Source organism: Agelaius phoeniceus, chromosome 1 (genome assembly GCF_051311805.1).
Source record: "Agelaius phoeniceus isolate bAgePho1 chromosome 1, bAgePho1.hap1, whole genome shotgun sequence".
NCBI lineage: Eukaryota > Metazoa > Chordata > Aves > Passeriformes > Icteridae > Agelaius > Agelaius phoeniceus.
The window spans coordinates 112,309,068-112,318,554 of NC_135265.1; the positions used below are offsets into that span (position 1 = coordinate 112,309,068).

General features: G+C 38.4%; 1 pseudogene; it reads left to right on the plus strand.

Moving 5' to 3' along the window:
• Positions 1 to 9,225, plus strand: part of LOC129121179 (chloride channel protein A-like) — an 84,167-nt pseudogene extending 74,942 nt beyond the window's left edge.
• The last annotated feature ends 262 nt before the right edge of the window (positions 9,226 to 9,487 follow it).

The following is a 9,487-nucleotide window of genomic DNA, read 5'->3' on the forward strand; positions in this document are numbered from 1 at the left end:
CAGTGAACAGACACTGTTGTAAGTCAGGAATGCTTTCTGCCAAGCACTTCAGTGAAACTGAGTATAGCATATAGATCTCCTTTCCCACAGAACATATCAGGCATTGCAACATATCATAGATATGTCAGACTCTAGGTATGGTTTCTGGCATTTTCCTTTAATCTGCACTCCCAGCTGGGACTAATGAAACACTGCTCTCAAGGCTTGTGCATGCACATGGTTCAGAGAGTCCTCACACACTGTTTTAATAAGGTAATACTTTTATTTTCGTTAGCAAGAGAAGAGGTACTTGCCTCCAGTAGTGATGCAGTGCAACAGCTTAGAGAAAGGAAAGTTAAAGATGAATGGAGACCTGAAACATTTAATTCATAAATTAATTACTGAGCTAGATATCTACCTTAATATTGTGACAGCCTTGCTGCTGGCACTTTCAAAATAACTGATATGGGTTTGAAAGATCATTGGAGAGCCTTTTCCTTCTGGCACTGTTGTGGAGAGACTGCTAAGTTTAGATCCCAAGAATGCAAAGTTACTCAATCAAACGCAGAAGTCTGCTAAGTTCATGCAATAAATGCAGATAAAAATGGGGTTTTGTTTCTTACCAGAGGATCATGGTGAACTTCCCCCCTTCCTTTTCACTGTGCTTTTGCTGTACGTTCTGGGCAACAGTGATTCTACCAGGTATGATCAAAGCTAGAAACACCTTTGGCAATGGTTTGAAGGCTTCATCTGAACTCAGCAAGCAAAGAAGAAAAAAGGGGAGGGGAAGCACATTAAGGACTTGAAAACTATTTTTAGGTGTGCAGACTAGGGAGCTGACAGCAATATCTGACGGCAATAGCAAAGTGCCTGTGTGATTACTTGGTTTTCATGTTAGAGAGTAGAGTCTGTCAGCACATTGATTGTTTTTACTGTCCAGCCTCCTGCTTTTGAAGAGCTGCTCTAGTTAATTTCAATGATACACTATACAGTAATCTTGACTATTTAAATAAATGGAATTCAGTACCCTCAACAAAAGCTCTGGACATTATGATCCTCCCATGCATTGTCAGGGTCCTGGGGCACTGTAGCTCATGAATAACACAGATGGAGGAAGGTTTATAGAGTCTGTGGCAGTGGTTTTATTTCATATGCAAAGTGCGAAAAGTTTCTTCCAAAGAACAACATTATATGATACTTTTAAAATAAGTAGGCCTGCTTGGCCTTACAAATAATTGTGCAGGTGCTGTAGGGCTTTCTGATGGAGCCCTTTGCAGGGAAAACTGGAGTGTTGCAGAGGCTGTGTGCTAACCCAAAAAGCCAAATTAAAAACGTATGCAGCCACACTGCAGCATGTGGGTGGCTTTTAGGCAAGTGCAGAGGGTTGTTAAATGTCGAAATCAAATATAGGCATGGGGAAAACTGGTGTCTGAATGGAAAGACTGATCACTTGCTTGTCCTGACGTTTAAATGTGTGGTAGGCTCCTCTGAAATTCAAGGTCTGCCTAGCAGCAAGCCAGCTTGTAGGGAAATACAAATCTGATTTTAAATCTTCATACGTTTCTAAAATCTAGCCTTTCTGCGAGTCTGAAAAATAAAGTTTGCCTTTACAATTTATTACCAGCTGCCTTCACATTTTCATGTTGAGGCTGTGGACTTGCTGTCTGCTCATTCACCCTAATGATGTTGCCTATAAAACCTGACAAGTGGCAACTTCAGTAATGAGTATTAACAGTAATGAGTATATAACAAAACATAGCCAGCCCTGACATAGATGAAATCTCTGTATTATAGATTTGAAAACTGAGGTACAGAGATTAAATATTTGCTCAGTATCCTTTGAAAAGCTGTAGCATAGACAGATTTTGATCTTTGCTCTGGAAAACCTCAGCCTAGTACTTGATAGTGACCTTTTTATCATCTTTTAGGTAAGATGCCAAAAATTCGTGCAACGCTCCCTCTTCATTTGAAGAACGAAATATTAAGTAAACAGTAATGATTTAGTCTGCCTAACCTGAAACAACCCTGTAACCCTGAGATTTTATTGTGTAAGATGAAGACTTGGTTGATTTAAAACAGTTCCTGATATGTGATGACCTAGTCCTTATCTACTGTCCAGCTCACCATATGCAGAATACTCTTTTTTACAAGTTTAAAAAAGCACAACACTATTTCAAGTCAGGCAAATGATTGCATTGAATATTGGCCAAAACAACAGATAAAATCAGCTATAAAAAAAATCAAAAAAACAGGTACTTTTGATGGATTAAGGCAGGAGAAATAAGCCTAAAGCTTTCTAAAGTAAATGAAGAAATGATGCTTCATGTTCTTTAATCTCCCCCCCTCCCCTTGTCCCTTTGTGTAGCTATTTTATCCGTTCTGTTTAGGAGTCCTGCCCTGAATGCTTTTGCCAGTTGCATCCCCTTTTTATGTTCCTTCTGTTCATTTGCAGCTACTTTGGAGCTGTAGCAGCTTTTATGTCACTCACCCAATATTTAGAATTTGTAGTTTCCTTAGATAATTGGCCATCTTGACAAGAAGAGTGACACAATCAGCTGTCAGATACTTTTCATTCCTGACTTCCATGCCAAAACTGACATGTGGATATTGGAATAATAATGTGTTATCTTAATTAGGTGTATCTTCATGATACATGCTTTATAACAGATAGAGCACATGAAACTACTGCAATGCCTTGCCAGGGTATCTTTGAAATGAGATTCCCTACTTAAGAGTTTTCTTCCTTCTTAAATAAACAAAGAGTAAACGAACAATTGCAGAGTCCAAGTCTGAATCTTAGCACTTCCTGTTAAACCTCACAAAATAGTGCAAGAAACATGTTTGGTCTGCTTTCTAAAGCTTGATGATGTGATAGGAAGGATGTTGTATGTAACATCAAAGAATGATGTTGTTATACCTCTGAAGCCTGACTTCTGGAAGTCCAAGTGAAATAATGTATGCTCATTTTTCTCCATAACATGGCAGTTTTTAATAGGCTTGGATTCTTATCAGAAATGTTCCAACGATTTCCTTCATTGTGTTTGTGTGTGCTTTTTTCTTGACTATCCAAATTTCTCTCACACTTTTCTAAGTTTTGTTAAGTGACTCCCTGCTGGGTTTAGTTAAGAGCGGTGCTGAGCAAATTGCAAGCTGCCAAAACCAGCCAACAAACCACTGGTGATGAACAAATGTTTCTGCTCTTTCAACTCATGGTGAATGTTACTGTTTCCTTAATTCCAGCATCATGTTCAAGTGGAAAATGGTGCAGTCTGGACAACAGACCTGAACAGTGTTTTGGACCTGAGCAAACAGTGTCTGGCTGAGGATCAGGGTGGATCATAACTTTCACACTTGCTGTCTATATATGTTAGGATTAAAGTCTTGGGAGTATTCCTGGCCCAGTGATCTTTCTTAAAGTAGACTTCTTGGAGCTGTGCATGATGATCTCAGAGCACAATTTAGATCTCTGTATTTATGTCTCTTAGTATGATTACAGACCTTTTTTGCAAAAGACTGTAGAATGTGAACTTTTAGAGAGTCTTGCAGAATGAAGTGCGTAATGCACAAAAGGTAATTCATAGGGAATGACTGGATTAGTTTCTTCTCCATACCCTCTGCTGCAGTGAATATCTTGTGTTTTTCTCCATTTCCTCTGAATATATTGTGTTTTTCTCCATTTCCTCCTCCAATTGTAGTCTGAGTGGAAGAGGTCCTGCCTGTTGTAACATGCCTTATTAGTGTGTTCTCATCATTGTCCTCAAAACAAAGTCCATTAATTGTCTGTGCTACATGTCCATATGATGGCATGCATGTGGTAGGAGGCTTAGGGAAGATCAGTGATTTTGCCAGGAGGGGAGATGTGAGCCCAGGGCAAAGTGTTTGCTCAGTCATTAGCTCTGCTGCAGATTATTTTAGTAATCTGAAAGAGATTTTATTAAAACCAAAGCCAGTCAGATATTAAATTAAGACAAATAAAGTTCCAATAGTTATGAAGAATACCCAAATCCTTCTTTGTCCTGTGAATGGGATGTGCTTTAAAGGTGGGAGCAGGTGACAGACTCCTTGTATTTCTGGCTCTGCCACTAATTTCCTTCAGAACTAATGTTTTTCCACAAGTTATACTCACACAGGCATACTTATTCATAAAAATTCCTTTGAGAACCTTAGATGAGAGACCAAAGCCATTAAAAAAATGCAGATTTCAAATTACACAGTGAAACAACTGACCATTTCAGGAGAAAGGGTCAGTTGTTCTACTCTCCAACGTTAACTTGCGGGAGGTAGAAGTGATAGTTTTCTTCAAATGTGTGTTCCAGATCTGTACAAAAATGCAGAGGTAGATTCTCACAGAATATCTTCCTTTAAATGGCATTTCATAATAAAGGACTTGAACCTAGCTCTTCCATATCCAGTCCCTAGGATCTTTTGGATCAGGCAGGCATGTTTTCTTAGAATCATAGTCATGGAATCATTAAAATGGCTAAAGATCTCAGTGTAAGCCTTGTGCTGTGGAGTGCTAATAACACCTTGAAGCGCACTAATCTTTCCTAGGAGACATTTATGTTAAAACTAGTAAATCCCTATAACATGTTCTGGTTTGAATAAAACAGTATTTTTGGACACAGAAATACTCAGTTAAAAAATCCCCAGCTAAAAAATCCCCAGCTTATACTTGGTGTTCCAATCATAAAAGCCACTTGGTATGTTGTTTATATTTTTTCTGATGCCCTAATGAAGATTAGGTGTCTGCTCTCCTCTGAGTTCATCAAGCACATAATTTAGCAGTGTGTTGCACAACTTTGTACTACTGTATTAACTCCTAGCTCCTAGCTGTAATCACGAAATAAGGCTAGCATGATGTTAAGTATGCTACAAACCAAAAAGATCTGTGGTAGTCCCCAAGGTATCTGTTTTCAAAATGTAAGTTAAAAGTTGAGAAGTGGATAGTATGAATGGTGTGTGTGTGTGTGTGTGTGTGTGTGTGAGTGTAGCAAACAAATACTAAGATAAAAATAACAATTCTATGTATCTTGCTTGTCAAGGCCTTATCTGTGTAATGCAGAAAGGTAGAACTCCAAAGAAAGGTTTGAAATTATAAATTAATTTATAAAAATATCAATTTTAACATTACTAAGTCAGCAATAATATTAGATGTCTTAATGAACTCTACAGTGCAGTACTGTGAGCGAAGGTTTCCCTGATGATTTAAAATAGGCCATAGTATTTTGGCAGATCTTGTTTTAATGTAGCTGTTACTTAAGAAGGATGAGGGAAGCAACAACAGTCTATCTACTTGCATCTAGATAATTGTATTTGCTTATTACAGGTATTGTCTTGTTGGGTGCAAACTACACAGTTCATGAGCTGGTCCTGCCAAGGACAAGGTCAAGGAGAGGTCAAGAAGAACACGTAGGATTGGTGATGTCTTTTAATCTAATATGCCAAACCTAAATCAGCAAACATCTGTGTGATGCTGCTATTGCTAATGGATGTTTAGGAAAGCCAAATGTGTGGTCAGCCCACTAACACTTTAGAATCAGAGAATATCTCAAGTTGGAAGGGACCCATAAGTAATGCTCCTGATGCAGCTTCATTCCATTTCCTTGTGTCCTACTGCTGGTCACCAGAGAGCACATAAGTACTTCCCACTCCGCTGCTGTCCTTGGGGAAGTTGTAGACTACAATGGGTCTGTCCCTTAGCCTTCTTTTCTCCAAGAACAAAAGAAGCAGCTTCAGCCACTGCCCAAGATCTTGTCCTTGAGGCCTTTTACCATACTGGTTGCCCTCCCCTGAACACACTCTAATAGTCTGATGTCCTTCTTATATCAGGAACCCAAACCTACGCACAGGACTTGTGGTGTCATCATACCTCTAATGCTAAAGCATTGTGTACTTGCTGCTTAAAATTTGCTCGTTATAATGAATGTAGTTGTCTGCTCTAACTTCGGGTTAAGGCTGTGCATACTGCTGGAGAAAAAGCACATCTCTGAACTGGAGACAAATGATGACTCTTTCTCCCCATCTCATCTGCTCTCCATGGGAAGGTAACCTCTCTTCTTTCAGTTCTTTCCTTGTTTAATAAGCAAATTTGGTTGATTTAGGATGAGTACTCCATGAATGAAGAGATTATGTAACGTATGTGGTTGACATAAAGAAGGGATCAGGTTCAACTCAAATTTAAAAATGACTAGAGAACTTCCAGGGACATATCTCACAAACTATAATGCCACTCAGAGTCTGGAAGTTGTGCAAGACTGCTGGTAAAGAATTTTTTTTCTCAGATAGGCCATTCCCCTCTTATCTTTCTTGACTTCTCTATAGATAGCAGAATTGCTATAATATTTAATTCACTATGGGATAGCACTTCTCTGAATGATGAGTGTTTATAAAAGCTTTCAAACTTGAAAAGCATGTAGCATTCTTCCCCTTGACAGATGACCAAAGGATTTTTAGGAATAGTAAATGTTAAGCGTAGTGGAAGAAAATTGTGAGTTTCTAAGGCAAGACTAGTAATGTAGTTTAAGGAATTTATACAGGCCCAACTGGGAAGTCATCATGTGTTACTGAAACTTGGTCTGCACGTGGGAATGTGGCTGGCAAAATAATGTTAAGAAGGATCAGGGCAGTTATGTATGCTGAGGTGCCAATACTCAAATAGTTATTCCTATGGAAAATGGCTGAAGCTCAGCTGATGGCAGATACCAGTTTTGTTGCATATTTCTGCACTATGCTATCATGTAATTACCACTTAGTGTGTGAATTTTAACAGCATGAGAAACCTCACCCTAAGCCAATACAATTGACATTGTCTTAACAGAGATACAGTTACAGTAAAGGAAAACAAAAATTTGTAACCGAAGAGTGCTCTAATTTCAATTGCTAATTTAAGTCTTACTGGCAAAAGAATTTATAAAGTTTGGACAAGTTCTGCTGGTGTATCTCTGCTAGAATAGACCCCTTTTTGTTAGGAGTCAAACTGGGAGTCTTTTGAACCTCTAATGTGCTGCACAGAAGGAAAGAGAAATGTGTTCTTGCCTTTTCCAGATAAGAGTGGAGAAGCTGCCCAGTCTGTCGCGCCCAACCATGCTGCTGAATCGCTACGCTACAGATCCCTGGTATCAGCAACTCTTCATCAATCTGGTAAGACTGAAGCCAACTCTAAAAACAAACATTTCCTCCATGAACAATATGTTTGTTATATTTTCTCATTTGTTTATGATGGCTGTGTCAGCCGCACTGATTTACATAAACACTGCCAATCCTGGGACGTTACATTCTCAACAAAAGTAGCTGAGTACAAACAGCATTCCGAAGTTTTAATTCATATTGTATAAACATAACAGATGTTGATAAAATGAGCCAAAAAGAAAATACAACAAAGGAGACCATTTCAAGGGGGCTTTTGATTAAAATACATTCCAGATTGACAAAATGATACAATGTTAATGGAATAGATCATTTAAATGTCATTATTTGGCTCTTATAGTTCTATAAAGCAAATATAAAGCAACGCTTTTGAGATTTAAACTCCATTACAGTACAGTGCCTATACATCAACTTATAAATAAAACTATATTTCTTTTCCTTTTCCTTTTTTTTTTAATCCCTGCTATGACATCGCCACATTTATTTCCTAAATACTGTACTAAAATACTGGGTCCAAAAGCAATAGTAAGTTTGGTATACATACAGAGTAGGGCCTAAAATAAATATATTATAAACAAAATAAATGCAGTTTCTGCCTCAGTGAATTTCCAGTCATTGAAACTGAGATGGGCGACACTGAGAAATCCAGGTCAGAGGCCTAATTCAGTTGGGTTTTCTTTAAAAAGATATAAAATCCGCTCCTGTTAATTCATGTGTAAAGATGATGAGACTTCATTTGAGATCCATCTGGTCTAAATCCCTTGCTCTGAGAATAGCTAGAAGGATAGAAAATTTACAAAACCTGCAATGCTCCTAATATGCATTATCTAGTTTAGTTTGAGAGTTTTCTTTTAATAGATGGGAAAACTCCGGTGGAGGGAGGACACATGGTTTTCCAAAGTTCAAGAGGAGGTCATACATGGAAGTAGAAGTCAGCTCAAACTGAGGCCCAGTCCAGTGCTCATGCCTTTGGGCCACACAACTTCTTTATTATGGGAAACCCATAGAACTCAATTACACTTCATACTGATGTGATCCCTGAAGCAACAAAGTTTAGTATCCCTTTCAACAACTTGTTGTTATCACTCATGAAAGCTCTTTTTCTGATATCCACATAAATGTCCATTGTAAATTTCCTGGGTGCAATGATTTTCTGCGGTGGTGATTTCTACAGCAAAATTACATGCGGTATAGAAAGAGGAAACCTCTTTACTTTTAATTTGTTTTCTTCTTTATGTCTTTGAATGCCTGGTCTGTTCTGTAGATGAGAGAGGGAGAAGAGATGTGCCCTTCTATGCTGTGCACTTATTTATGTTTTATCATGTTTTTGTTCCAATCTTCCTCTGTCTGGGGAAGTGTAGCATTGGGAAGCACAATACACCTTCTTTGACAGAACTGGCCAAGTCACAGCAATAATACTGTAGAATTATGGGGAAAATAAAGTCTTAGTGAACAACTACATACTCTATATAGATCAGCTTGGTTGACAATAGTTCCTATCAAGAAACCACTAGAGCCCTGATAGTTTTCAGTCACCAGAGTTTAGTACTGGTAGGCCTACTTCTCACACCCATGAGATTGTTTCTCTTCCTTGCAGCCTATGTTTCTATGTGAATTGATTTTTATAAGCGTGTACTACAAAATATTATAGAATGTCATAAATGGTTGTGTAATGAGATAGCAGCAATAAAAAAATTTAAAACTTAATAAAAATCGGGGTCACTGACTATTTTCAAGCAAATCTTGGACCAGAAAAGCCTTAGACTTAGAAAGTGGACCTCAACTTTGCTTTTCCAGTCTGTGAAATTTGAGTGCATTCCAGTCATAACAATTTATTTAGATTGAACTTTATTTACCAAAAAATAAAGTGATTCTTTTACTATGGTATTTCCTGATGTTTTAGGTATAATTGAGGATGTGGAGCAGGGAGAGAATCCATGTTCTTATTGGATCCTGTAGAACCTGCAGAACCAAGTGTTTGGAGTGATCAGCAGGAAGGACTTGATGCCTTTCCTGCTGGAGGAGAAGCTCAGGCTGGCGCCACAGAGCCCTGATGCCAGTGAGCAGCCTCTGGATTCAAGGCCATGCATGCCTTCTTAGGCTTTGCCACTCGTTTTGGAGCCCATGTTCTTCTTCAGGAAAACATAATCAGAGCTTTTCTGCTTGATTCCTTCCAGAGAAGACATGCTTAAAAGGTGTAGTATCTTGACATGAGATATTGTAGTCCCAAAGGTGTGTCCCTTCAGCTCCTTGGTGACTGCAAAATTCACTAATTTAAATGCTTGTGAGACAACATGAGAATTCACATGTTTATGGAAGACGTAAAATAAGATGTGAAAGACGGATGTCAAGAATGCTTTTG